This window comes from Chenopodium quinoa, unplaced genomic scaffold (genome assembly GCF_001683475.1).
Source record: "Chenopodium quinoa cultivar QQ74 unplaced genomic scaffold, ASM168347v1, whole genome shotgun sequence".
Taxonomy (NCBI): Eukaryota; Viridiplantae; Streptophyta; class Magnoliopsida; order Caryophyllales; family Amaranthaceae; genus Chenopodium; species Chenopodium quinoa.
Genome location: NW_018743122.1, coordinates 2,515,463 through 2,539,888, shown reverse-complemented (window position 1 = coordinate 2,539,888; position 24,426 = coordinate 2,515,463). Strand labels below are relative to the sequence as shown.

The 24,426-nt window shown below is 39.6% G+C and overlaps 1 pseudogene; it reads right to left on the bottom strand.

Annotated features, from left to right (window-relative positions):
- LOC110731982 overlaps positions 1-22,090 on the bottom strand; it is a 38,785-nt pseudogene extending 16,695 nt beyond the window's left edge.
- Positions 22,091-24,426: the final 2,336 nt, after the last annotated feature.

Below are 24,426 nucleotides of genomic sequence, written 5' to 3'. Positions count from 1 at the left end.
ATTAATGGTTTTCCCGCTCCCCCCTTTGAAGCTAAGAAAGGGCTAAGGCAAGGTGATCCTATGTCTCCCCTTCTCTTTGCTATTGGTATGGAATACCTCTCCAGATGCCTTGATGAGCTTAGGTTGTCTCCTGACTTTAACTTTCACCCTAGATGTGAAAAGTTAAACCTAACTCACATGATGTTTGCTGATGACTTATTGATGTTTTCTCGAGCTGATAGTGTTTCTGTTAAGCTTCTCTTCCAAGCCTTCTCGAAATTCTCGGGTGCCTCTGGGCTTTCTAATCTTGATAAAAGTGAAGTCTACTTTGGAGGTGTCTCTGTTGAGGTTCAGAATGAGTTGAGGGAGCTTCTTGGTGTTTCTCAAGGCTCCATTCCTTTTAGGTATCTTGGGGTCCCTCTCTCTTCAAAGAAGCTTACTATTGCTCAATGTAGGCCTTTGGTGGAGAGAGTCACTGCTAGGATTCAAGGGTGGATGGCTAAACACCTATCCTATGCTGGGAGGCTTCAATTGGTGAAGAGTGTGTTGTTTGGTATACCGACTTATTGGGCTCAAATTTTTATTCTTCCGAAGAAAATTCTGAAAGAGATTGAGGCTAGGTTCAGATGTTTTCTTTGGACGGGATCCTCCTGCTAAGAAGTCTTTGGTTGCTTGGAATAATGTTTGTCTTCCTAAAGTTTGTGGTGGCTGGAATCTGCTTTCTCTTCCTGAGTGGAATAAAGCAGCTGTCACTAAGTTACTTTGGGATATTGCTCACAAGGCTGATAATCTTTGGGTTAAGTGGGTTCATATCTACTATTTCAAGCACAAAGATTGTTGGACCACTCCTACCCCTGCTAGATGCTCCTGGTTCTTGAAGAAGATTTTGAGTTGTAGAGATATTGTGAATGATCAAGGGGGATGGGATGGTTTCGTTCAGGGCAACAAGTTGAAAATCAAGAAGCTTTATGCTGCTATTAGGCCTCAAGTGCCTAAAGTTCCTTGGAAGAGAGTTACTTGCCATAACTTAGCAACTCCCAAGAGTGTTTTCATATTGTGGCTAGCTTTATGGAATAGGCTTGTCACTAAGGATAGGTTGCTTCAATGGCACATCTCTTGTGATCCAAAGTGTTTCCTTTGTCTGAATGGCAATGAAAGTGTTCAGCATCTTTTCTTTGATTGTGATTTCTCTAGGAAGGTTTGGAGTAAGGTTTTGGGGATCTTACGTGTTTCCAAGCCTGTTCAGCAGTTTAGTGATGAGATTGATTGGATGAAGAAAATCTGCAGAAGTTCCAGATTGAAGAATAAAGTGATCCAAGTGGCCTTCACTGAAACGGTTTATGGTATTTGGATTCAAAGGAATGCAGTTCTCTTTACTGGTTGTTGCAAATCAGTTGATGCTCTTGTTCGGGATATTGTCTTTCACTCAGTTTGTAGAATCCCGGCGGGAAGCAAATATTTGATCGTTTAGGGCTTGTCTCGGGCTCTTTGTGTTTTTGTTCTGGTTTCCTTGGTTTGGGTTCTGATACTGGGTTTCCCGTTGTTTCTTTTTGTATTGGTTTCCTTTTCTACAGGCTTTTTTTTTGTGCTTTGCTGTGCTTCTGTGTTGCTGCTGCCTGTGGTTTGTGTTGCTGTGCTGTTGGTGTGTTGCTGCTGGTGTTGGTGCAGTCTGCTGCTGCTATTTCTTTGCTGTTGTTTGGTTGCTGCTGTTGCTGATCTGCTGCTGCCTACTGTGTTCTGCTGCCTGCTGTGGTTTGCTGTCTGTCTGCTGCAGTCTGCTGCAGGTGCTGCTGATCTGTTGTTGCTGGTCTGCTTCTGCTGCTGCCTGCTGTGCTGTCCTGCTGTGCTGTTTGCTGGCTGCTGCAATCTGCTGCTGGTTGCTGTGCTTGCTGCTTGCTGTTGTTGCTGTTCTGTGCCTCTGCTGCTCTGCTGTCTGCCTTGCTGTTTTATGCTGCTGTTTTGTGCTTCATTTTCTGCAGTTGAGGCTAACTTTGGTTCTTTTTTTTGCTGTCTTTTTGTTGTTTTAGTTTTCTTGTCAGTTTGCAGGCTTGTCTCCTACTGACTTTTGGTTTTGGTGTCTTTTGGGTGTTTGGTTTTGTTGTTTTTCTAGGTGTTTATTGTTTGGTCCTGGTTTCCGGAACCCTTCCTAGAAGGTGGCCGGAAATCTGAGTCCAGTTGTTCTAGGTCCTTCCTAGAACCCTTCCTAGAACGTGGCTAGGTTTGGATCTAGAACGGGTTGTGGGGTTGGCCTGTTGTTTTCAGGTCTTTTGGTGTTCTGGTGGTAGTTATAACTTAGCTTTTGTAAGTTGTAACTTTCTCTCTTTGGTAATAATATCTTATTTTCCAAAAAAAAAAAAAAAAAAAAAAAAAAAAAAAAACTAGTGAAGTCTTAATAAATTTGATATTTGAGTCATGTGTTGAGTCTATGATTTAATGATGCTTATGCTTGATTATTAGTAGCATGATAGGTATTTCTTAATTTATTTCGCAGCTTGTATGTACTCAGCTTTGCTGATTGCGTGTTTTTGTATGTGTCTTTCTTTGGTCATGGCCTTCGCCTTTCAATGACCGTGTGTCGATCCAATTTTTACACTTGTAATATTGGGGAGAGTTTGTTACATACGCAGCATTCGCATTGTGGGATTTTGAGTAGAGAGTTTGTTATTATTCGCAGTTTATTTCTTTTCATAAGTTTGAATTTATTTAAACTCTAGTTTTATTTATTTACTACTTTTGTGGGGTTTTGAATAAGGGCCTTAATGATTCCATCTTGTATCACTTAATTTTGTTTTATTTGTTGGTTTTGAAACTTATTTATAACTGAGTTAGTTTTTCCGCTGCTAATTTCTGATAAGCCTTAACGTTTGAACACGTGGCGGTAGCACGCCAGTAGTTCTCTTGAATATTGTTCAGGGTCCTCAGAGGTTTAAAGAGAGAATTATTGGGGTGTTACATTATGAATAAAACAAGACATATTCCAAGTGCTGCTGCCTGTTTTTAGTTCTTCTCAGATAAAATTTTAAAATCTCATCTAATCAGCAAAAAAGAATCACAATTAACTACTCCCTCCGTCCCCGAAAGAACGACCCTTTAAGGTTGATTTCGCGGGTATTAAGAAAGTTAAATAAAAAGAAGAAAAAGTATTTTGGAAAGATAAATTTATAGATGGGGTTTGTAAAAAAGTAGAGGGAGAAAATAATAAAAGTACATGAAAAAACAAAATTTTATATGGGGAAGCTAATTTTGCACAAATATTGTTGTAAATTGGTGGGTATCTTAATGCAAATGGATCGATCATATTGGGACTAAAATTAGGCCAAAAGGGTCGAATTTTTGGGGACGGAGTATTTATTGGAGTTGATGCATTCATAATATTTCAACTGCCAAAACCAAATCGAAACCTTCATGAAGAAAAATGAGCCCACACGAAGTTGTTCAAAACCATGAATCTGCCTCACATACAAATTACCCAAGTTTTAATGTTATGGTGTTACCTACGTCTCTAACCCATGGATGTTGGGTACTATGTCCATGCAGAACCTTGGCAGAGGCCTACTTAAGTTTCCTAGCTATAAGAAATCATGTGCAGTCGTGCAGAGCGTACAAGCAACGAGCTGTAGGAAGTTTAACAGTATCACGAAAAGTCAAAAACCAACAGTGGGGTAATTGTGTAATTCACCTGGATACCCCGAAGTGGTCCTCACATATTCTAGGAAGAGGAGAGGCACCAAAGCAAGTGGCAACGGTCTCACAGCAGGACCAGAGCAGTCAAAACAACAACAGACCACACTCAAGAGAACCACTGACCTGGCAGCAGCAGAGGATGAGCAAATGACAGCAGCGCCAGAAGACAAATGAAGCAGGCACTAGAATCATCTTTGGGATGTGTGACGTAAATATATAAAAGGAAGAGAGCACTGAGATAGGCAGGCAATTTGTGAGTGAATTTTAGTAGAGGCTGGTAGCCTAAAGTTACCCTAGGAGATTTGTGGGCTAAACCCACTATTTGTAAGAAACCTTTTGGCTTGAACTTGAATAAAAAAATCTGTCTTTCTTCCCCAAATTGGCTTGTGTGTGTTAGATTATTTGTATCTGGCTTGAATCTATTACATATTGACAATCATAAACCTTCACACCAAACTTAATTTCCATTAGCACTTTAGCCAGCAAGGGTTATCCTTTTAGTCAGACTATTATTTTACATCAACGGACATCCATATTTATTGTCGCCTTGATGTATACAAATTGGAGACACTAGTAAAATATCCGCTAGACAGCCAGAATCTCACTTTTGCCAACTAGTGAATGGACACACAAAGTCACAAATTCAGCAGACAGCTTATTGTCTTTACACCAAATTTAATATTCTTTAGCACTTTAGCAAACTAGTGACTAATAAGAGAGTGTTGAACATTCTGGCCATACAAATGTCAGACAACTCGGACCGAGAGAAACCAACAAAAAGCATCAATGTGGTAGTTGAGAAAGGAAATGGACAACTAGAAAATAATGAGCCTTTGGCCCAATAGACAATATTTTTCTTGCTAGTAACACTGGAAGGACGCAACTCGAAGAAAATTTTACTAATTAAGCTTGGAAATAGCCTACTTGAGAATGCAGTTGAGTTCACGACTAAGATGTCAATAAGGGGGTATTTCTACCAGATGATGCAAAAACTAGGTTGTCATACTGTTTCTATACACAAGTTTATTCGAAATTAGTTGTTTATTAAGCTGAGCTGTTTGGGAGAGTATAATCACAAACTCGGGAATTGTATAGAGCACAATATTTATAACCATGTTGGACATCATACGTTTCAACCAATGATGTATCACAGACCGATGAAAACCTACTCAAAGCACACTCAAGTATCAATTGATAAGTTGGATCAATTGTTGAAGGGAGAAGTGACATTTAAAGTGGGAGTGGAGGACTTTTACACATAGGTGGGGGAAAGGACTTTTACAAATCAAAGATATTAACAGTCAAACCCATGTTTAAATATAGCTAGTGTGTTGCTTAGAAAAAAAAAAATGAGTAAAACTAACGCACTAATGAAAGTCTCATCTACATTATATTGACTCTCTTGCCCATACCCATTAGGAACACTCAAAGATGCAAATCTTGCACAAGACTAGCACTCGTTTGGCCAATAGATAAGAGAATGTCACACATTACAATCAAAGTCGGATGAGGATAAATGTTGCTTCTAATATAGTATTGATTATTATAGATAAGATTAAATTAAAATACTATTACATCAAATTTTATAAGAAATGTAAAATTTTTACTTTATTATCTCAAAATCTATAACAATATTAAACTACAGCACCCCGCAGCCCAAATAAGCTACTACAAGAGTTTTTCTTCAATCTAAATAAATTTGGGACTTAGTTGCATATACATTAAGAAAATAGGGATGCTTAGGACACTCAATGAATTTTTCTAGACACTCGGATTTGAGATGGGGAACAAGGATTTGTAGTCCTCCACTTTACCACTCGGCAATGCCGCCAAAACGATACAAAATACACTATACTTAAGTAGTCCCTTTAGGGGGTATATTACTGCACTTCTTTTTTTATTTGTTGGACTTGAATCGATATTCAAAATCATTCCATTCAAAATATTTAAATTCTATTGAAATGTCGGATTCCTAAATTCTCATAGGGATCTCCTGTTCTAGAGCTTGTTATATAATTTTTACTGATTCCAAAAAAAAAAAAAAAAAAAAAAAAAAAAAAAAAAAAAAAAAAAAAAAAAAAACTAATGAATCTCCTTTTTTCCATTGGACTTCCCAATCAAATTTTTCATAGACTCATAACATTCATAATGATCAACTTTATGAAGGTCCCATTGTATCCCGGAAGATTGCGGATTATCCATGTAATATACAAAGAGAAATCCTAAAAATATGATCTTTCACACCCACTATAAGGCAACATACATAAGGGTTTTATTTAAAAGGGGAAATAAAGGAAAGGGAAAGAAAAAATAAGTACCCTGATGCTCATAAATGTTGTTTCGTTGGCCTTTTTCCAGTTCTTTTCATTTTAAGCTCCTTCCAAACTCCTCAAAACTTATTCCCTCGCCCCCTTCCACCAAATACTTGATTAACTTGGAAGCCTCGATCTTTCCTCCCCCCACCCCACACACACTAAATAAGTCCCAAGATGCTCATAAATGTTGTTGGGTTGGCCTTTTTCGGTCTTTTTCATTTTAAGCACTTTCCACCTCCAAACTTATTCCCTCGCCCCCCGTCCCCCAATAAAGTCCAACATTCAACATAATTGACTTGGAATCCTTCATCTTTCTTCCCCCCCCCCCCCCAATAAAGTCAAACATTCAACATAACTTACCCAACATCATGTTCTCCATGCCTCAACCAACCTAAGCACACATGGCCATAAAGCACTAATACTAACATCTCCATCACAAACTTCCTTATCACCACCACCGATCCAACAACATGTAGCCTATCCATTTTAATCAATTACACCACCAACTACAACCTTTTCTCTACCTTGGATCAACCACCACAACCACCTTCCTGTGATGGATCTGGTCAACCGTATTCTCGAGTCTACACTAGGAGAGCAGGAAGGCACCAAGAACAACAAAGGGCAGCAACACCTTAGAGCATTTCGAGATTTGAAGACTCCAATTAAGTAGAAGACAAAGTTAATTAAGAAGAGAAGAAGGAAAGAAAGCAGCTCTGCTTCTATTATGTTTTTAATGGTTTTTCCATTTGTGTTTAAGTAAGTCACATGTAAACCTTAAAGTCAGCTTTGACCTCTAGTAATCTTGTATAAGTAAAATAGTTTAGTCATTGTAAAAGGCATCTTGAAATTTGTAAGGCAAAAACAAGAGAGTGGCAACCTAAAGTGGCTTGGAGATTTATAGCCTCAAGCTACTAAACTATCCTTTATAATCCTTTGACTAATTAAATGAAAAATCAGCCCTTCTTCCATTAATTGAATCACTTCAGTCCAAATTCATTGTAATTAAATACAGTCTATTACAACTTGGTATCATAGCGGTCGATCATGGCGGACATTCAGACGCGGTGGACGAGAAACTCAAGGAGGTTGAGTCACGGCTGAAGTCCATTGAGGAGACCAGGACGCTTCCATTGGTCGAGCAGTGGCAAAGCGGTGAGCCGAGCCACGGCTGACACCCAGAACAACATCACCGATCACTACACGTTTTTTTTTTAAGCGGAGCGAAAACGGCAGGAGGAAGACAGAGTCAGACTCGAAGGGCGGGTCGACCGCTTCCGAAAAGACCATGAGGTTCTTGGCGGCGAGGGAGCTGGAGAAGTTGAGGGAGGAGATGCGCGCCGCCCTGGCCTCGGCCACACAACCCCGACCACAGCCACCTCCGCCACCTCCCCCGTTGCAATCGACCATTCCAGTGAGGTCAACAGCGAAAATCATAGCGAAAACGAGGTGAGAACCCCGAGAATAGAGAGATTTGGCATGCCTGAATGGAAGAGGAGAGAACCCAGAGGGTGGCTTGACGGTGAATAGTTTGATGGTGGTGGAGATAACCGTTGGAAGCACAAAAAGCTTAAGATGCCGACATTTGAGGGAAAGGATCCTAACAATTGGGTGATGCGCGCGAGGATGTATTTCGATTTTTATTGGTGGTCGGAGGAGGACAAGGTATCGGCCGTCGTGGTTGCGATGGACGGGGCCGCTTTACAGTGGTTTCATTGGGAAAATAAGAGGAGGTTGTTCAGAGGATGGGTGGATCTCAAGGACCGATTGTTGAGGGAGTTCCGACCTTCGAACGACGGCAGCCTCCATGAACAATGTTGGTCGTCAAACAAACGACGACGGTGGAGGAATACCGCCTGAAATTCATCGAACTCGCTTTTCCCCACGAGGATATTCCAGAAAGCTTAATGCTAGGACAATTCGTGAATGGGCTGAAGGATGAGATTAAGGCCAAATTGAGGTTGTTGAGTCTTGGGAGTTTGGAGAAAGCAATGGACTTAGCAGGAAGGATTAAATGGCGAAAAGAGTGTGGGCCTTGGAAAGCTGGACCAAGCAATTTTTGGCCTAGCCCGGTCGCAATTAGTGGGCCGAAGCAGCGAGGGCCTCATACAATCGTATGGGCTGCGAAATGGGGGTTCTAGTTTGAGTTGGACAAGGGCCCCTGAGTCCCAAGGATCTGCTAGTGTGGGTCTACCCACTCCAGAACCCCAAAGATCGAGCACAGGTCCGAGAAGGCTCACGGAGAGTGAATTGCTAGACAAACGAACCAAGGGACTTTGTTTCCGTTGTGAAGAACGTTGGGGCGTGGGACACCGGTGTAAACGGAAGGAATTGAGTGTGTTATTGGTCGAGAATGAAGAAGAGGAGGAGTTTGAGGAAGGAGGAGATTTTGAGCTCAAATTAAAAGATGATGAGCCTTCCGTAGGAGTCTCACTTTGCTCGGTGGTTAGCATTTTAAACCCAAAGACGATGAAATTGTTAGGAAAGGTGAAGGGGCGGGTCATAGTGGGGATGATTGATCCGAGAGCAACCCATAACTTTATCTCGATGGCGGTGGTGGAAGCAATGAAAATTCCCATAACGCAGGGGGACGAGTTCGGAGTATCCTTAGGTAATGGGGATACCGTGAAAGGAAAAGGGGTGTGTCAAGCGGTGAAAGTATGGTTGGAAGGTGGTATAACCGTGGTGGAAGACTTTCTACCCCTTGGGCTAGGAAATGCCGATGTGATACTCGGGGTGCAATGGTTAGAAAAGCTCGGGACCACTACGAAGTGGAAGACTTTCTACCACTTGGGCTAGGAAATGCCGATGTGATACTCGGGGTGCAATGGTTAGAAAAGCTCGAGACCACTACGAACTGGAAGACTCACGAAATGAAGTTCACGGTGGCCGACGTACCCGTGAAACTCATCGGATTGGAAACGGACAAGATCTCACTTAAGGCCATGTTTCGAAATTTGGGCAAGGAAAGGAATGAGTTGTTGGTGGAAATAAATCAAGTAGAACAAATGGAAGTTGGGCTAGAAGGAGAAGTTGGGCCCAATTCCAAGGCCAATGCAATGAACCCACTCCCACCACCACCCGTGACACCCACCTACAGCAGGCAGCAGTGGCAGACCAACAACAACAACAGAAACCATCAACAACAACAAGCAGAGGGAGACAGAGGAGCAGCTAGACCTCCTTAGGCCATTTGTCTGTAGTGTGCAAAAATGGGAAGAAGACAAGAGTAGTAATTGTAGTAATTAAGGCATTGTTGCCATCTTATGCTTTGTAGTAGTAGTATAAATAGTAGTAATTTAGGATGGAGAGGGTAGGCAGAAAGTATTAAGTTAGAGAGTTCTTAGAGAGTGATGGCCTAAAGCCATTGACGATTGTACGCAAGCTTAGGCTTTATCTATCCAAATCAACCTTCCGTCCGTTTTATTCATCAACACCACGCTAGTTCGTTGCAGCCAACCCACCAGAAATTTTTGAAGTCCACTTTGGAGCAATTTGCTAAAGTCTTTAACATGCCTACGGGACTCCCACCATCAAGGGGCCACGAACACTCAATCATTTTGAAGGAAGGCAGCGACCCCGTTAGCGTGAGACCGTATCGATATCCACAAATACAAAAGATGATTGAAAAATTAATTCGAGAAATGTTGGAAGCCGGTATTATCAAGCCCTCAACTAGTCCGTTTTCGAGCCCGATTTTGCTTGTCAAGAAGAAAGATGGATCGTGGTGGTTTTGTGTAGATTACCGCACCATCAGCAAGGAAACGGTAGCAAGGAAACGGTACCAGACAAATACCCGATATTGGTAATAGACGAGTTGTTGGATGAGCTACATGGGGCGGTCATCTTCTCTAAGTTGGACTTGAAGTCTGGCTATCATCAAATTCGAGTCAAGGCCCAAGATACCCACAAGACGGCCTTTCAAACTCATGAGGAACATTATGAGTTCCTTGTGATGCCATTCGAGCTAACTAACGCCCTGACCACTTTTCAATCGCTAATGAACGATATCTTTCGACCATTTTTGAGAAAGTTCGTTCTAGTATTCTTTGATGACATTCTTTTTTATAGCAAGAGTGAAGAGGAACATCAAGTGCACTTGCAACAAGTTCTCAGAGCATGAATTATATGCTAATTATAAGAAATGTGAGTTTGGGAAGCATGAGGTGGCTTATTTAGGCCATGTAATCTCAAAGTCAGGGAGTAGCCATGGATCAAGAAAAGATCAAGGCTATAATCAGTTGGGCTAGCATAAGAAATGTGAGTTTGGGAAGCATGAGGTGGCTTATTTAGGCCATGTAATCTCAAGTCAGGGAGTAGCCATGGATCAAGAAAAGATCAAGGCTATAATCAGTTGGACTAGCCCACGAAATTTGCGGGAATTAAGAGGATTTTTGGGTTTGACAGGCTAATACCAAAAGTTCGTGGCCCATTATGCTCAAGTGGCCGGTCCACTTGCATCACAACTCAAGAAAGATGCGTTTGGGTGGTCCGATGAAGCGGCCCAAGCCTTTGAAAGGTTAAAGGTGGCCATGACAACCCCTCCGGTACTAGCAATGCCCGATTTTCATAAATTGTTCAATCTTGAGACCGATGCCTCGGGCTATGGGTTAGGGGACGTGTTGATGCAAGAGAATCGCCCAATTGCTTACTATAGCAAACTCTTAGGGGTTCGGGCCCAATCCAAGTCCATATACAAGAAGAAACTCATGCAATTTGTTTAGCAATCGTGAAGTGGAGGCATTACTTGTTAGGGAGACACTTCGTGGTTAGAACCGACCAACAAAGTTTACGCTACATCACTTGACAAAGAGAGGTGGGAAGTGAGCACCAAAAGTGGATGCGTAAACTAGTGGGTTTTGATTTCGAGGTTCAATACCGACCCGGGGCCTCCAACCGGGTGGCGGATGCGCTGTCACGAGTGGGTGGCGAATTAAAATCGATGTGTTGTACACAAGAAATTGATTGGAAGGAATTAGAAGGGGAACTTGCAAGGGATCCTTAGTTGGCAGAAATTAAGAAGGGCCTTGAGACTTTGGGCCAAGGGCCCAATGACTTTACTTTGGCAGAAGGCAGGGTGTTGTATACAGGTCGAATAGTGTTACCTAAGTCAGCTAAGGTGATTCCCCAGTTGCTCCATGAGTACCACGATTCCCCTACCGGCGGCCACGACAGAGAGGTTAAGACCTACCTACGAGCGGCGACCGAATGGTACGGGTGGGGATGCGCCGATCCATAGGCGATTATGTGAGGGGATGTGACGTCTGTCAACGAAACAAAGCCTCGCAGAGGCAACCGGCAGGACTTCTCCAACCACTACCCATACCAACGGCGGTGTGGGAAGATGTTTCAATGGATTTTGTAGAAGGGCTACCGCTTTCGAAAGGTGTGGATGTCATCCTAGTAGTGGTGGACCGTTTTTCGAAATATGGCCATTTTTATTGGAGTCAAGCACCCAGCGAGAAGATTGTCGGCATCTTCACACGGGAAATAGTGCGGCTCCACGAGTTCCCTTCATCGATTGTATCCGATCGAGATCGAATTTCTATGAGTAACTTTTGGCCGGAATTGTTTCGGGTACAGGGGACGCAATTGAAGAGGAGTACTTCCTACCATGCGCAGACGGAAAGGCAGTCGGAAATCGTCAACAAGGGGTTAGAGGCGTATCTGAGATGTTTCACGTCTACACAACCGAAGACATGGGCGATGTGGCTTCATTGGGCAGAGTACGCGTATAACACGTCTCCCCACTCAGCCACCAAAACCACTCTGTTTCAAGTGGTTTACGGTCGTCCTCCGCCTAAGTTATGGAAGTCCAAACACCGGTGGGGTCCTTGGAAGAACAATTGATGAAGGCCTGATAAGCATAGTAGAGATGAAAGCTTCGGAGTATGAGAGATGGTATTTCTGAAGCTCCAACCTTATCGGCAGAAATCCTTGGCACGACGTCCCTTTGAGAAGTTGGCCGCGTGATTTTATGGTTCTTTCAAGATTCTCCAGAAGCAGGTGGCCGCGTACAGGCTTGAGCTGCCGGCGTCCTGTAAGCTCCACCCTACTTTCCATGTGTCGCATTTGAAGAGGATGACGGTGATCGACCCACCAGCCCCACTATACCCGAATTATTGCGGATCATTGGCGGAACCAGAAGCCGTTTTGAATGTCCACAAGAAAAGGGGAGGCAACAAGGTGGTGCTGGAAGTCCTTATTAAGTGGCTATGAATGATCGCTTTCCGTCCTTCCACCTTGAGGACAAGGTGAAACTTGTGGCGGGGAGTAATGTGATGGATCCGGGTCAACCGTATTCTCGGGTCTACACTAGGAGAGCAGGAAGGCACCAAGAACAACAAAGGGTAGCAACACCTTAGAGAATTTCGAGATTTGAAGACTCCAATTAAGTAGAAGACAAAGTTAATATAGAAGAAGGAAAGAAAGCAGCCTGCTTCTATTATGTTTTTAATGGTTTTCCAATTTGTGTTTAAGTAAGTCACATGTAAACCTTAAAGTCAGCTTTGACCTCTAGTAATCTTGTATAAGTAAAATAGTTTAGTCATTGTAGAAGGCATCCAGAAATTTGTAAGGCAAACACAAGAGAGTGGCTACCTAAAGTGGCTTGGAGATTTGTAACCTCAAGCTAATAAACTATCCTTTGTAATCCTTTGACTAATGAAATGAAAAATCAGCCCTTCTTCCATTAACAGAATCAGTTCAGTCCAAATTCATTGTAATTAAATACAGTCTATTACACTTCCTCCTCCCAATCACCGCAAATCACAAGGTTTTGACAACCACCGAACTAACTTCCAACCAGAATACTTCAAAAGCAGCCGCCACCAAAACTACTATTTAAAAACAAAAAACCACTTCTATAACCTACCGCAAGTCTGTGACCCCACAACAGCACAAGTGTGTGTGTGCGTGTGTGTGTGTGTGTGTGTGTGTGTGTGTGTGTGTGAGAGAGAGAGAGAGAGAACAAGATTAACTAGAAAATTAACTTGCCACACCACCGAAATTTAAGATGTCAGTGATATGGATTGGTATAATTGATCTTCAATTAAACCACCCAAGGTCAAATCATAGACCTTGGCAGTGGTAGTGAAGAGGGTAATTGAAGGCAGTAGGGGTAGCGATTAAAGGTGTACGGCGACATGAAAGCTAAGGAGTAGGGATGTTAGTGGGGTGGGTCAAGTAGGAGACCCGCCCCAATGGGGGCGGGGATGGGTCCTGGTTTGGTGGGTGGTAGAGCGGGGATGGGGATAAAAATCAAACCTGCCATGGGTGATGCAGCGAGGGTGAATGTTACATTGTACACGCCTCACCCCCACATATATATTTTTAAAAACAAAATTATATACTTTTATACTATTTTATATAAAAAAAATTATGTAAAATAAAATAGTAGATATAATAATTAGTATAGTAATATTATAACTAAAAAAGTGTGTAATATTAACAATATGTTTTTTTTTGGAATCAATATTAATTATGTTGGATTGTGTATAGGGAGGTGGTGATTAGGCGGGTCTTATGTAGGGATTTAGTGGGGATGGATATCCAAGTGGGGGGTGAGGCGGGGATGTTTTTGGAATTGTACCCGCCGGAGCGAAGATGGGGATGAATTTTAGACCCGCTACGGGGTTGGGGATGGGGATAGGATGAAAATTTTAGGTGGGGATAAGGATGGGAAGGCCAACATCCGCCCCCCCCCCCCCGGCCCCATTGACATCCCTACTAAGGAGGATGGGGTGGGGAAAAGACCGAAAAGAGAAAGGCTAATGAAAGAGTTTCTTAAACAATATACTCAAAAGAGAATTGTGAACTCACTCTAAAAAGACCGAAATTGAGGGTAGGTTTATTTCTTTTCTTTCCTATTGATGAGTGTCATTTATGGCACTCATTGAGCTTCTTTTAGGATGAATTTTGATTGCTTTCATATCCCTTTTATCTATTTTTCTTTAATTTTACTTAATATTTCTCTAGTTTGTGTTTTCCTAAGTTGTTTTCCCATTTTCTTGCATTTCTTGGTTTATTTTGCTTTTTCTCTTTTATTTGAATGGAGACATCTAAGGAACTAAATGACCTTCTCTCGGGATTTGCAAGGCTTAAAGTGCAAGCCGGTTCCTTCCCTTGAAGCTCAAAAGTGAAGGAGTGCAAAAGCCTAGTCTTCAAGGCCGCGCTCTCATGCTGCGTGGGCATCAAAATCGGTGTTGAACCCACCGTGAAGACCTTCGGAGACTGCCACCCCAACCATGCATCAAGTGGAGCGCACGGGAGCATCAACGGATACACGAGAAGGAAGTGCCTTGCTCCCACGTGCAAGCGCGCACGAGGGCGACAGGATGTGGCGCAGCCGTGCAAGTGGGAGGTGCGGTCGCACAGCCTTCCTCCCCCTGTTCCGTACCCATTTCATTGCGGCCGCGCATGTAGAGGAGAGGGCGCGCCTATTGGAGTTTTTTTTGGACGTTTAACTAACTCCTCCTTTGTTAGTTTCACTATATATAGAATTTCTTCATTTTTAGAGAGGGAATAGCTTAGAATTAGATTAGAATTTGAAATAAATTGGATTTTTAGAGAGAGAAGCTCAAATTGGAAAAAAATTTTGTTCTTAGATTCTAGAGAGAGAAACTTGGTGAATTTGATGAATGCTACTTTCAATCTTCTTCCTCTTTGATTTTGATCAAAGTTTTGTAAGAATTCTTTACTCTAGAATGCAATTTTAGTTTTTGATTCTTGATATTTGATTGAATTACTTGTTGTTTGTTTGATTTGATTTTGGACAAGTATGAGTATATTTTGCATACAACGTTGATGATGAAATTGTTGATTAGTTTAGTTTTGCTATTCAATTTTGCAATGTGTATATTTTCCAATAGTATGCCAGTTTGTTTACAGGAACAGTATTTAGCTCAGCAACAAAGAAATTTGATGATGCAGTAGAAGCAAGCAAAAAATCAGTGCCTTACTCTCCATCCAGCTGAGAAATTAAGGCCTCAAACGTAGCTCTTCTTCGAGGATCATTCCTAGCATGCCTTCCTGCTATGGCATCAATTTCATCAATGAAAACAAATGACGGAGCCTACAAAAAAAACGAAAAAGCAAAAGAAAAATTGACATCAATTCATCAACTAATTACAAGATTTGAATTCAAAAATACATAGCAGGCATTTAATGTCTTACCAGGAAAAAAATTTTAAAAAATAGAAATAGACAAAAACAAAACAAAATCTAGCTACTGCAAGGAGCTTTAAAAAAAATAATATAAATTAAAAAAAAAAAAAACATAGATACACATACACAATAGTAAGCCTGTCCTCATGTTGCATTAGACATTGTAGTTTAATTTACATCCAACAAATGCACCATCAATTAGTGTACTATACACATAAAGTTTCATTTGAAGAGGGAAAAAAAGTTTTGCTATGGAAAGAAAAGTATAAAACTCACTTTGCAATGGAAAATGACAAGAAGTCCTCTTCAAAATAGGGAAGAACATTGCATTTAATTACATTGTACATTAAAAAGTGATGAATTACGAAAGGTTGCTAGGGCATGAGACCACATAAGACACCAAAGATATGGTTCTATCAGCCTAAGAAACACTTGAAGAGGGCTTGATGTGCAACTCCCTGTCCCACAGTCCCACTTCAATCCCAACACCACTGAATGGCTAAACATGGATAACAAGTAACCACTCAACTGTTGCAACCTTTTATCTATTGTAATGTCATAAAGAACCAAGCAAATCTTTCTTTAAGAAAATAAGAAAATGTAACCAACAAGAGTGACAATTACATTTTTCGTGCTATTGAAAATATTTCGTTGATCCTTGCAGCGCCACTTTTCTCACTGTCGGTAAACTCTGCACCTGAAGCAAACACAAAAGGCAAACCACTTTCCTTTGATAGTGTTCTAGCAAATAGTGTTTTACCAGTACCTGGAGGTCCTGAAAGAAGAATACCCTGCCACAGAAACATGAAAAATCACTTATACATCATCCGCACATGATATAAGATAATAAAATCACGAGTTCCATTGTAAAAGACTAAAATCCAGAACGAGCTGGAAATATTGCCAAAAATTGAAATAGATAATACAAAATTCAACTAACTACTAATTATGGACAAGAGTAGTACCCTCACAAATTGCACCTCCCTTTCAAAGAACTGCATAGGGTTTCTCATGTTAACCATTATTTCATCGAGAAGATCCCAAACATCACCCCCTAATATTACTTCTTTGTACATTGACTTCGTTTTAACATCTTCACCAACAAGCTACAAAAGGATCAGATGGAATCAGCTAATGAACTAACTGCCTAGACAGAACGTCGGAACACTCTATTACCAGGATCCAAATATTTACCAAAATAAAATTCTCTGCATATGCCACGTCAAACAGCTGGTTATACTTCTTATAGAGAAAACGGCTGGAAGCAATGTGCAGAAGCATCAATGACTCTCTCATAAACCACAAAACCAGAATTCCAGGTAACAACGCAATTAAAACTTTCAGAAAATAATGGATTTGCCGTTTCTGAAGAAGATCCACCTCAACCCCAGAATTTGATATTGTCTCAAACAAGTACGGATCAAGAGGGATGTCAATCTAACAAACATGAGGAAAAGATTAATTATAAAGAGGTATTTAGTAATTTGACTTGGATATATTATTAACTAATATATACGGAGTAAATTACAGATGTTATTATGTAAGAGTAGTATATTGTTGGATTCGTCGCAATGTATACTTTTAAATTATTAATTTTTTTCTAACATATACGAAGTGATTAGATAAAAATAGTAGTTAGTGTTTCGAAACACTATCCAGCTCATATAGGAAATGTGTGCATATATGTCACTTACGATGTACTCCAATGGAAAACCTTCCTTCATTGTTACATACAATCTCTTTAGATCTTCGGTGAAGACAACAGCTGCAACCTGCCAAAGGTATACAGAAGCTCAAAAATGTTCTCATTCAGATTGGAAACCTTCCAATAAAAAGATATCCTATCATCCATACCACCAGCTAATTGTTTTAAGAAGGAAGAAAACACATTGGCTACAGCAAGGATGGAGCAATAGACATGACATGATTCATGATTGTGAATTCTTCTACATATTAAAATATTGATGGAGGAAATGATTAGGCACAAATTAAAGAATCAACCAAAATACTCCGTAGGTAGCACTGAGCAATCTGACGTTTAAACAATTCAACAATATAGGCTCTCAGATATTCTTTAACTACCAGCAAATCGGCAAGACAAAAGCACAATACAACAAAGAAGGAAACTGAGTCTACCTCTGAGCTATTGAGCTTTTCAAAAAAATAAGTGTATGGTAGTTTAGGTCGATATCGCCACCAACGCTTAGATATCCACAAAGCCCTGGCTCCTTGTGCATCTGATGCCTTTTCTACAACATCTTTTCGAAGACTGTCCTCAACTTCTTTCATGTCAAATTCAACTGAATATCTAGCATTTAAAGGGCTAGTTTGCTCTGCTAACTTCTCCTTTTCCAGAATTTCTGTCCATGCCTTGAGCCTTCCACGCCATGATCCTCTAAGCTCTTGCGTATGAGCTGCAATGTGATAGAGAAAGAAGGGTTGCAAGGTTAGACAATGAAAATTAGTAACACTTCCAGAAAGGAGAAATAATTTTAGCCAATGTATCTAGTATATAATTGAGGAATTTGAAATACGATAATGTAGCTCCGTACAAAAGTCCAATCTCTAACGAAAAAAATTGTTCAGCTTGGTTTCCTTAGATAAATATTAAGAGCTAGCTATCATTACCTTGCTTCTAAAATACATAAAGCACCATCTGGTTCACCTATAGGAATTGGTACAAACACTGTACAGTATGAAATAAAACCAGACCCAATGTTTGGCTGGTTTCTTCTCTGTTGATCAGCTATATGGGTTGGAAAGTCCTCTAGGTTATACTGCCCACCTCCAATCAACATCAAAATGGTAACTATAAAATCATAAAGTCTAAAAAGAAAACGTATAACTCCAATCAGCGAGCCATCCAACACTAATTCTAGAACTCATCCACCCGCCTCTACTTCTTCCTATCTCACTCCAACCACCTTCATCCACAATCACAACCATTAATTCCACCTCTAGTGGCTCCTTCTATCCTACAAAGAAAGAATCAACATGACTAAAAGGGAATGGTTTAGCAGCAATTCAGTGGCATTGGCAATCAATATTCCGCGACCATCAATGGTTTAAGTGAGAGTTTCCAACTGCAAACTTGTTCAAAGATTTTTTAAAATTAGTTGATTCACCTTCATTTTTCCTAATATAACCTCCTTAAGCATGACCAGAGATAACAGAAATTCTGGCCCTAAATTTTTAGAAAATGAGAGATAGAGGAGTCTGGGTTCCAAGTATCATTCATTTCATATCCTTGTGTTTTTAAGTCAAACCCAGATCAAACAGGACATAAGAGTTAACACAGGATACATGCAATCATGCATTGTCAAGCTATACAAATTCACTTTATGAAACATGCAGCAGAATTTGATAAAGCATCAAGTGGAGGAAGACAGAGCCTGATAAAATAGATTGACCATGATGTCTGCTTCTGACACAATATTTAGTGAAGAAGTCATTTTTACCCATTAAAAACTTGTATCCTACCTTTACTACACACTAAGCCTAGTGATGTTTCTTATGCCCTTCCTCCTAAATGGTAAATGATGAATTCAGCCAGAGTTTCAGTTACCAACTTTGAAATTTATTTAACAAAATAAAGGTTATTTACTAACCTGACACCCCAATCTCACTTTGAACGTCCTTCTTTGCTTCTGCACTTAAACTTGCATCACTGTTGATTATTCCTTTCACATTTTCGATAGGCTGTTCACTATCATAATCCCATGCATCTTCTCCAACATACGAACTATCATGAATTAGAGTCCCATTGGGTCCTTCAATAAATTTCTTCATTTTCAGTCCTTTCGGCATCGTATTTCTCCACATTCCCTTCTTCAGCCTGCACTTACAAAAGAGTTCCATGTTGTTTAGCAACATCTGAAAGTTACCAAGCACCAAACCCGAGTAGCCCACACTTACTACTTGGATGAAAAACATATATAAGTATATCACTAACACTTTAAGATAAAACCTTTTAATAAAGCAAACTTTGAAACTCCACAACCACCTCTATCTCTCATTCCACATTCTAAAGCCCGTCCTCCCGTAGCATATTACAGCAGTCAGTAGCATCTTCTGCAGTGCTAGCCAGCTCTTTGTTTTATGTCCCTCAAACAGATTTTTTTTAAGGAAAAATTGTCAGGAACTACCCGCCTAATAGGTCATTTTGTCAACAACTACTCGCTTAAATTTTTTATCAAAAAAACTACCCACTAAATTTAAAAATTTTGACTAGCATTACCCATTTTGGTTTTCCGGCGACTGGGGTTCACTTTTGTTTTTTCTTCCATAATTTAAACACGATATGATGAATCACTCAATTAAGAAGCCAAAACAAGTGAATTTAACATCAATTTAGAAGCATTACATATTTCTTAATTAAAATCACAATTACGTTCACCCTCTTTAATTGGGGAAATATTAAAAAATTTGTGCCTCTAGGGTGAATCGTTGTAAAGGAGATTAGGTTGGTTGTTAATACGAGGTTTAGGCTTAAGTTTTGGAAGAAAAAAATAAAATTAGGCCACACTTGCCGAATTTTGTTGCCGGAGAACCAAAATGGGTAGTGCTACTCAAACTTTTTAAATTTAGTGGGTAGTTTTTTTTGATAAAAATTTTAAGCGACTAGTTGTTGACAAAATGACCTATTAGATGGGTAGTTCTTGACAATTTTTCCTTTTTTTAATTAAGTTTATAGAAGAAACTTTTGATTAAAGTGATTATTTTTTTTTTATAAATGGAATGGATTTCCCAAACTAATGTACAAATAGTTCTTTCATATTCTTGGGAGTTGGAACCTATACTCATCCTCATGTTGTAAATTAATTTATCTTGGAAGAGAAATTGAAGTAATAAATTAACACGCTTGCTGCTAGCTGGAGTCCTAATTCGTTTAACATCACATAAATCTTCATCTACATTATGACACCAACTGCACAGTCCTCCATTTGTGACAGATATATTGTCATTAAGGACTTTCGATATTGAAGAAGCTTAACTATAATCTAAATACTTGCACTGATAAAGGCAGTATTAATTTTGTTATTGTAGATAATATTTCAGTGTGTTTGGAAAATTAAAATTACAACGATACTAAGTATTTAAATTTATGAATTTCAATATTTTTAGAATATTTATTTATTTAAAGGGGTAACAATGGTAAAGATAAGATATTGAGAAAATTGGCAAGAAAAGCTATTTATATCTTACATACTTTGTATTTCTTTAAAATTTACTCCATATCAGATTTATTTTTTTGAAGAATTGGGTTTGAGTAGATTTGGTTAATTAGCTGGCAATTTCGACGGAGGCATTGCAGCTGTAACATACCTCCTGACATTACTTGGCGTGGGAACAGGAACTAATGCCTCCATATATGCTTCCGTCAACTCTTTCTTCTCTTGTGCAATGCGAGGAGCTGGAAGACCCATGTAAATTTTCCGAGAAGACACTACGATAGCAAGAAAATAGAGCAACAGGGCACCAAAACGATTAGGTTCCCAGCTTTTTACATCCTGTAGAATGAGATGTTAGCCATACTATTCTAGAATTTTTAGGAATCAAATAAATCCTTGGTACTGATGCAAATCATCAGTTTCATGTGTCCTACATCCCATAAAACAGAAGGAACAAAACATGGGTCCAAATCATTAGATTGATCTAAAGATGATCAATACTTGAACAAGCTAAAACGAAATTTTCATAAAGAAACTATAAGAATATAAACAATTAGATTTTAACATAATTTCACAGAATGCCTTGAGCAAAAAAAATTTCAATCCAAAAAAGGAACGGTTGAGTCCATATATTTCTTATTCAATAGGCAATGGAATTATAAGAATTTGCATCAATAACAGCGTGAATTCAACTTACCGGCATTTTCTTCTACTTATAATCAACTAAAATGAGAGAATGATATCTTTACTTGAAAAGCAAACTTCTTCATACAATAAACTACTATAAAACCTCAACTTATACATATTTTGGAACAAGCTTAAATATAGGATAATTTCATGAGAAACTCTATTTTGCACTTGAATACACCAGAACTACGACTTTTCACCCGAGTATTTCCGGTAGGTGCACCTAAGAATGTTCGGTATTTTCGGGGGAAGGGTAGTGTTCATTAAAACTGGCTTTTACAAACACAAAAAAAGTGAATTCACCCTTCAACAGCACCAGCAATAAAATACTTTCTTTGATCTTTAAAATTTCAATGACATATATGTTTTCACCTCTTCAAAAGTCATTTTCTCAACAAATATGTATCAACTTCCACAGTAAAACACCATATTTAAGCATAAAAGAAGTATAGCAAATATAAATTTCTATATATAAAAAATATAAAAAAATCTTACTTTCCAATTATCCCATTTGTTCCAATTGATGAATTCAGGAACCAATTCAAACCTAAAACGATTAAACCCAGCTCCAAAATAACTCACAGCACCATCAACCCGGCTTGAAACTTGAGAAATTAATTTCTGGGCGTCCCCAGAATCAATGCCAGTCTCCTTCATCACTGCCTCGCCAAATTTAGTCAAAAATCGGTCGGAACCGCGGCGAATGGAGCCCGAAAGCTTATCCCAGGAAAACCCATTTGAATTCCCAGAAGCAGAAGCGATGAATAAAGGTCTGGGGCGCGAAGATTTGAATTTTTTTCTGCGGCATGGTAACGGTGGAGGGGATAGGTGCTTCAAGAATACTGTGGTTTGGAAATTGGGGATGAGAATTGTGGAAGACATGAAAAATTTTTGAAAAAATGAGTTAATAAATTAACATAAACAAGGAAGGAAAATGGTAGGAAATTTTTTGTTTAGCAAATTGCAATTGGCACAGTGGACTAGTGGAGTACTGGAGTCTGTTGTTTCTAAAGAGCTGGGTTTATCATATAGGGAGAGTGTAGGGAGGACTAGGAGGTAAGAGGTTTAGCATAATCAATAACATGGGAGAGTGGCGAGTGCTCTTTGTATTCTATTGACGTTTCTTAGGGTCTATTCTAATTTACTAAACTAAATTGTGGAAGTAAACTGAAATTAAGCTAAAGAAAACGGGTTTTTAGTGACTGTAATAATGTTTTGTTGGTATTAATTTGTGTTTAGATGGTATCGTAGACTTCTTTTAAAAAAAATGGTATCGTACACAATTAATGGAGGCCTTCCGAATATATGTAGCAACCATTATGCTACCAAAATACTTCATCTAATAATGTTTTGTTGGTATCAACTTATGTTTAGGGCATGTTCACATTTACTGAATTGAGCTAAATTGAACTGAACTGAACTAATTAGAGCTGAACTGAACTGAGCTGAAATGAATATTTTATTAGAGAGGGAAATTAGAAGCTGAACTGAACTGAACTGAACTGATTGGAGCTGAACTGAACTGAACTGAAATGAAATTAAGTAAATGTGAACAGGCCCTTATATGGTATCGTACACAATTAACGGAGGCCTTTTTGACACATGTAGCAACCACCATAATACCAAGATACTTCTTTATCAAAACTAACAAAAAAAAGTGATTTGTTCGTAACATTAGATGTCTTTGTTGGTAATAAACAATATCACCTAAATACAATTTTGTACAAACGAGCGTTATTAGAGTCATTACTCTAATTATTATTCCTTCCGTCCCACAATACAAGAGACGTTGGACTTTTTTTTTACTATTCACGCATTAGATTTGACCATAATTTTTTTACTAACATAATAAAAATATATTTGATCATAAAATATGTTGTTAGATAGGAATTAATATAAAGTTGTATAACATAACTTTTAAAATAATTTTCATTAATATTTAATTATCCCCAAACCGCCTCAACCAACCCCAAAACCGGAGCCACTCAATGCGCGCAAGTTGGCGCTGCCAGCTGATTAGGGGATTTTTCCCCACCAATCACCATCTGACAAGTGGACCAATCAGGTTCCGCCATGTGTCCGTCACATGGGCCAATAGGAGCCTGCCACGTGTCAAGCAATGATCCGTCCACCATGGACCAATTACGACACGACACGTGTCCTTCCCATGACACATGGGATAACCGGTCACCTAGGCCCAACTTCCGAGGGAAGCCCAATCAGCCCAAGGTTAACCTAAACCTAGATTGACACGTTTCCCGAGGTTATAAATACCTCCCTTAATCCTCATTAAGGGAGAGAACACGCTAAAAAGCAGATTACACACATTAAACACTCTCACCTAGAGAGACCCAATCACTTTAATTTCCGCATTAATTACTCCTTAATCAAGTACTAACTTGACCGTCGGAGGCGGATCTCCAATCATCCGGAGCATCCGTTTGTTTTGCAGGTACAGGCGTCCGGTTCCAGTCTCGGAATTGTAACTCTCCCGCAGGACATCAGAATACCCCGAAACACCAGCCTTGGGCGCCAAGGTTGCTGCCCTTTGGCTTGCCTGCCAGCTGGTCGCTCGGGCTAGCAGCAAGCGCCAGCAAGCCTCGCGTTGATGCGGGATGCTGCTGCCAACACCTTCGCGCGCCATCCAAGCAAGCAATGCTTGCTGCTAGGCATGGTTCGCTATGGTGTTGCGCCCCATGCTAGCAAGCGATGCTAGCGTGCATGCTAGCACGTGGTGCACCCTGCACTAGCCTAGTGCTGCCAACACCTTTAGTGCGGTGCGGTGCGCATGCTAGCTTATGTGCTAGCACCATTTCCCCTAACACTTGGTTTGCTCGGGGCATTTCGATGCTAGGGGTATTTTGGTACTTGATTAATTGATTTTTACCGTCTCGTCTTTTATTAATCGACTCGACTTGCAACGCTCGGTCTCGACGCTCCTAGCTGAATTTTCGACATCTATGTTCATTATACTCGAGAGACTCATTAATTCCTTGTAATACCCCGTATTTTCATACGTATTTTCTAATTAATTAATTAAGAATTATTTTATAAAAGGGTATTTTAGTAAATTTATTATTTGGAGCCAAAATAATATTTGAATTTTGGCGCCAAAAGTATTTTTAAAAGTAATCATTTTTTTGGATAAGATATATTATCCATTTATCCTATTTTTAAAATAGAATTATTTACATTTTTCGGATATTTTAATTAAAGAAAAATAATATATTATTAATTATTTTATTATGGCCGAAATTTTCCAAATAATTAGCTTGGATTTTCGGATTTTCCATGTATGGATAATCTGATTTTTCTTGATTATTTATTGGTAAATAATTGGTATTTAATTAATTAATTATTCATTCTATATTTTTATACAGTTATTTTATTCCTTAAAAACCGAGAAAAATCTTCCTAAATATATC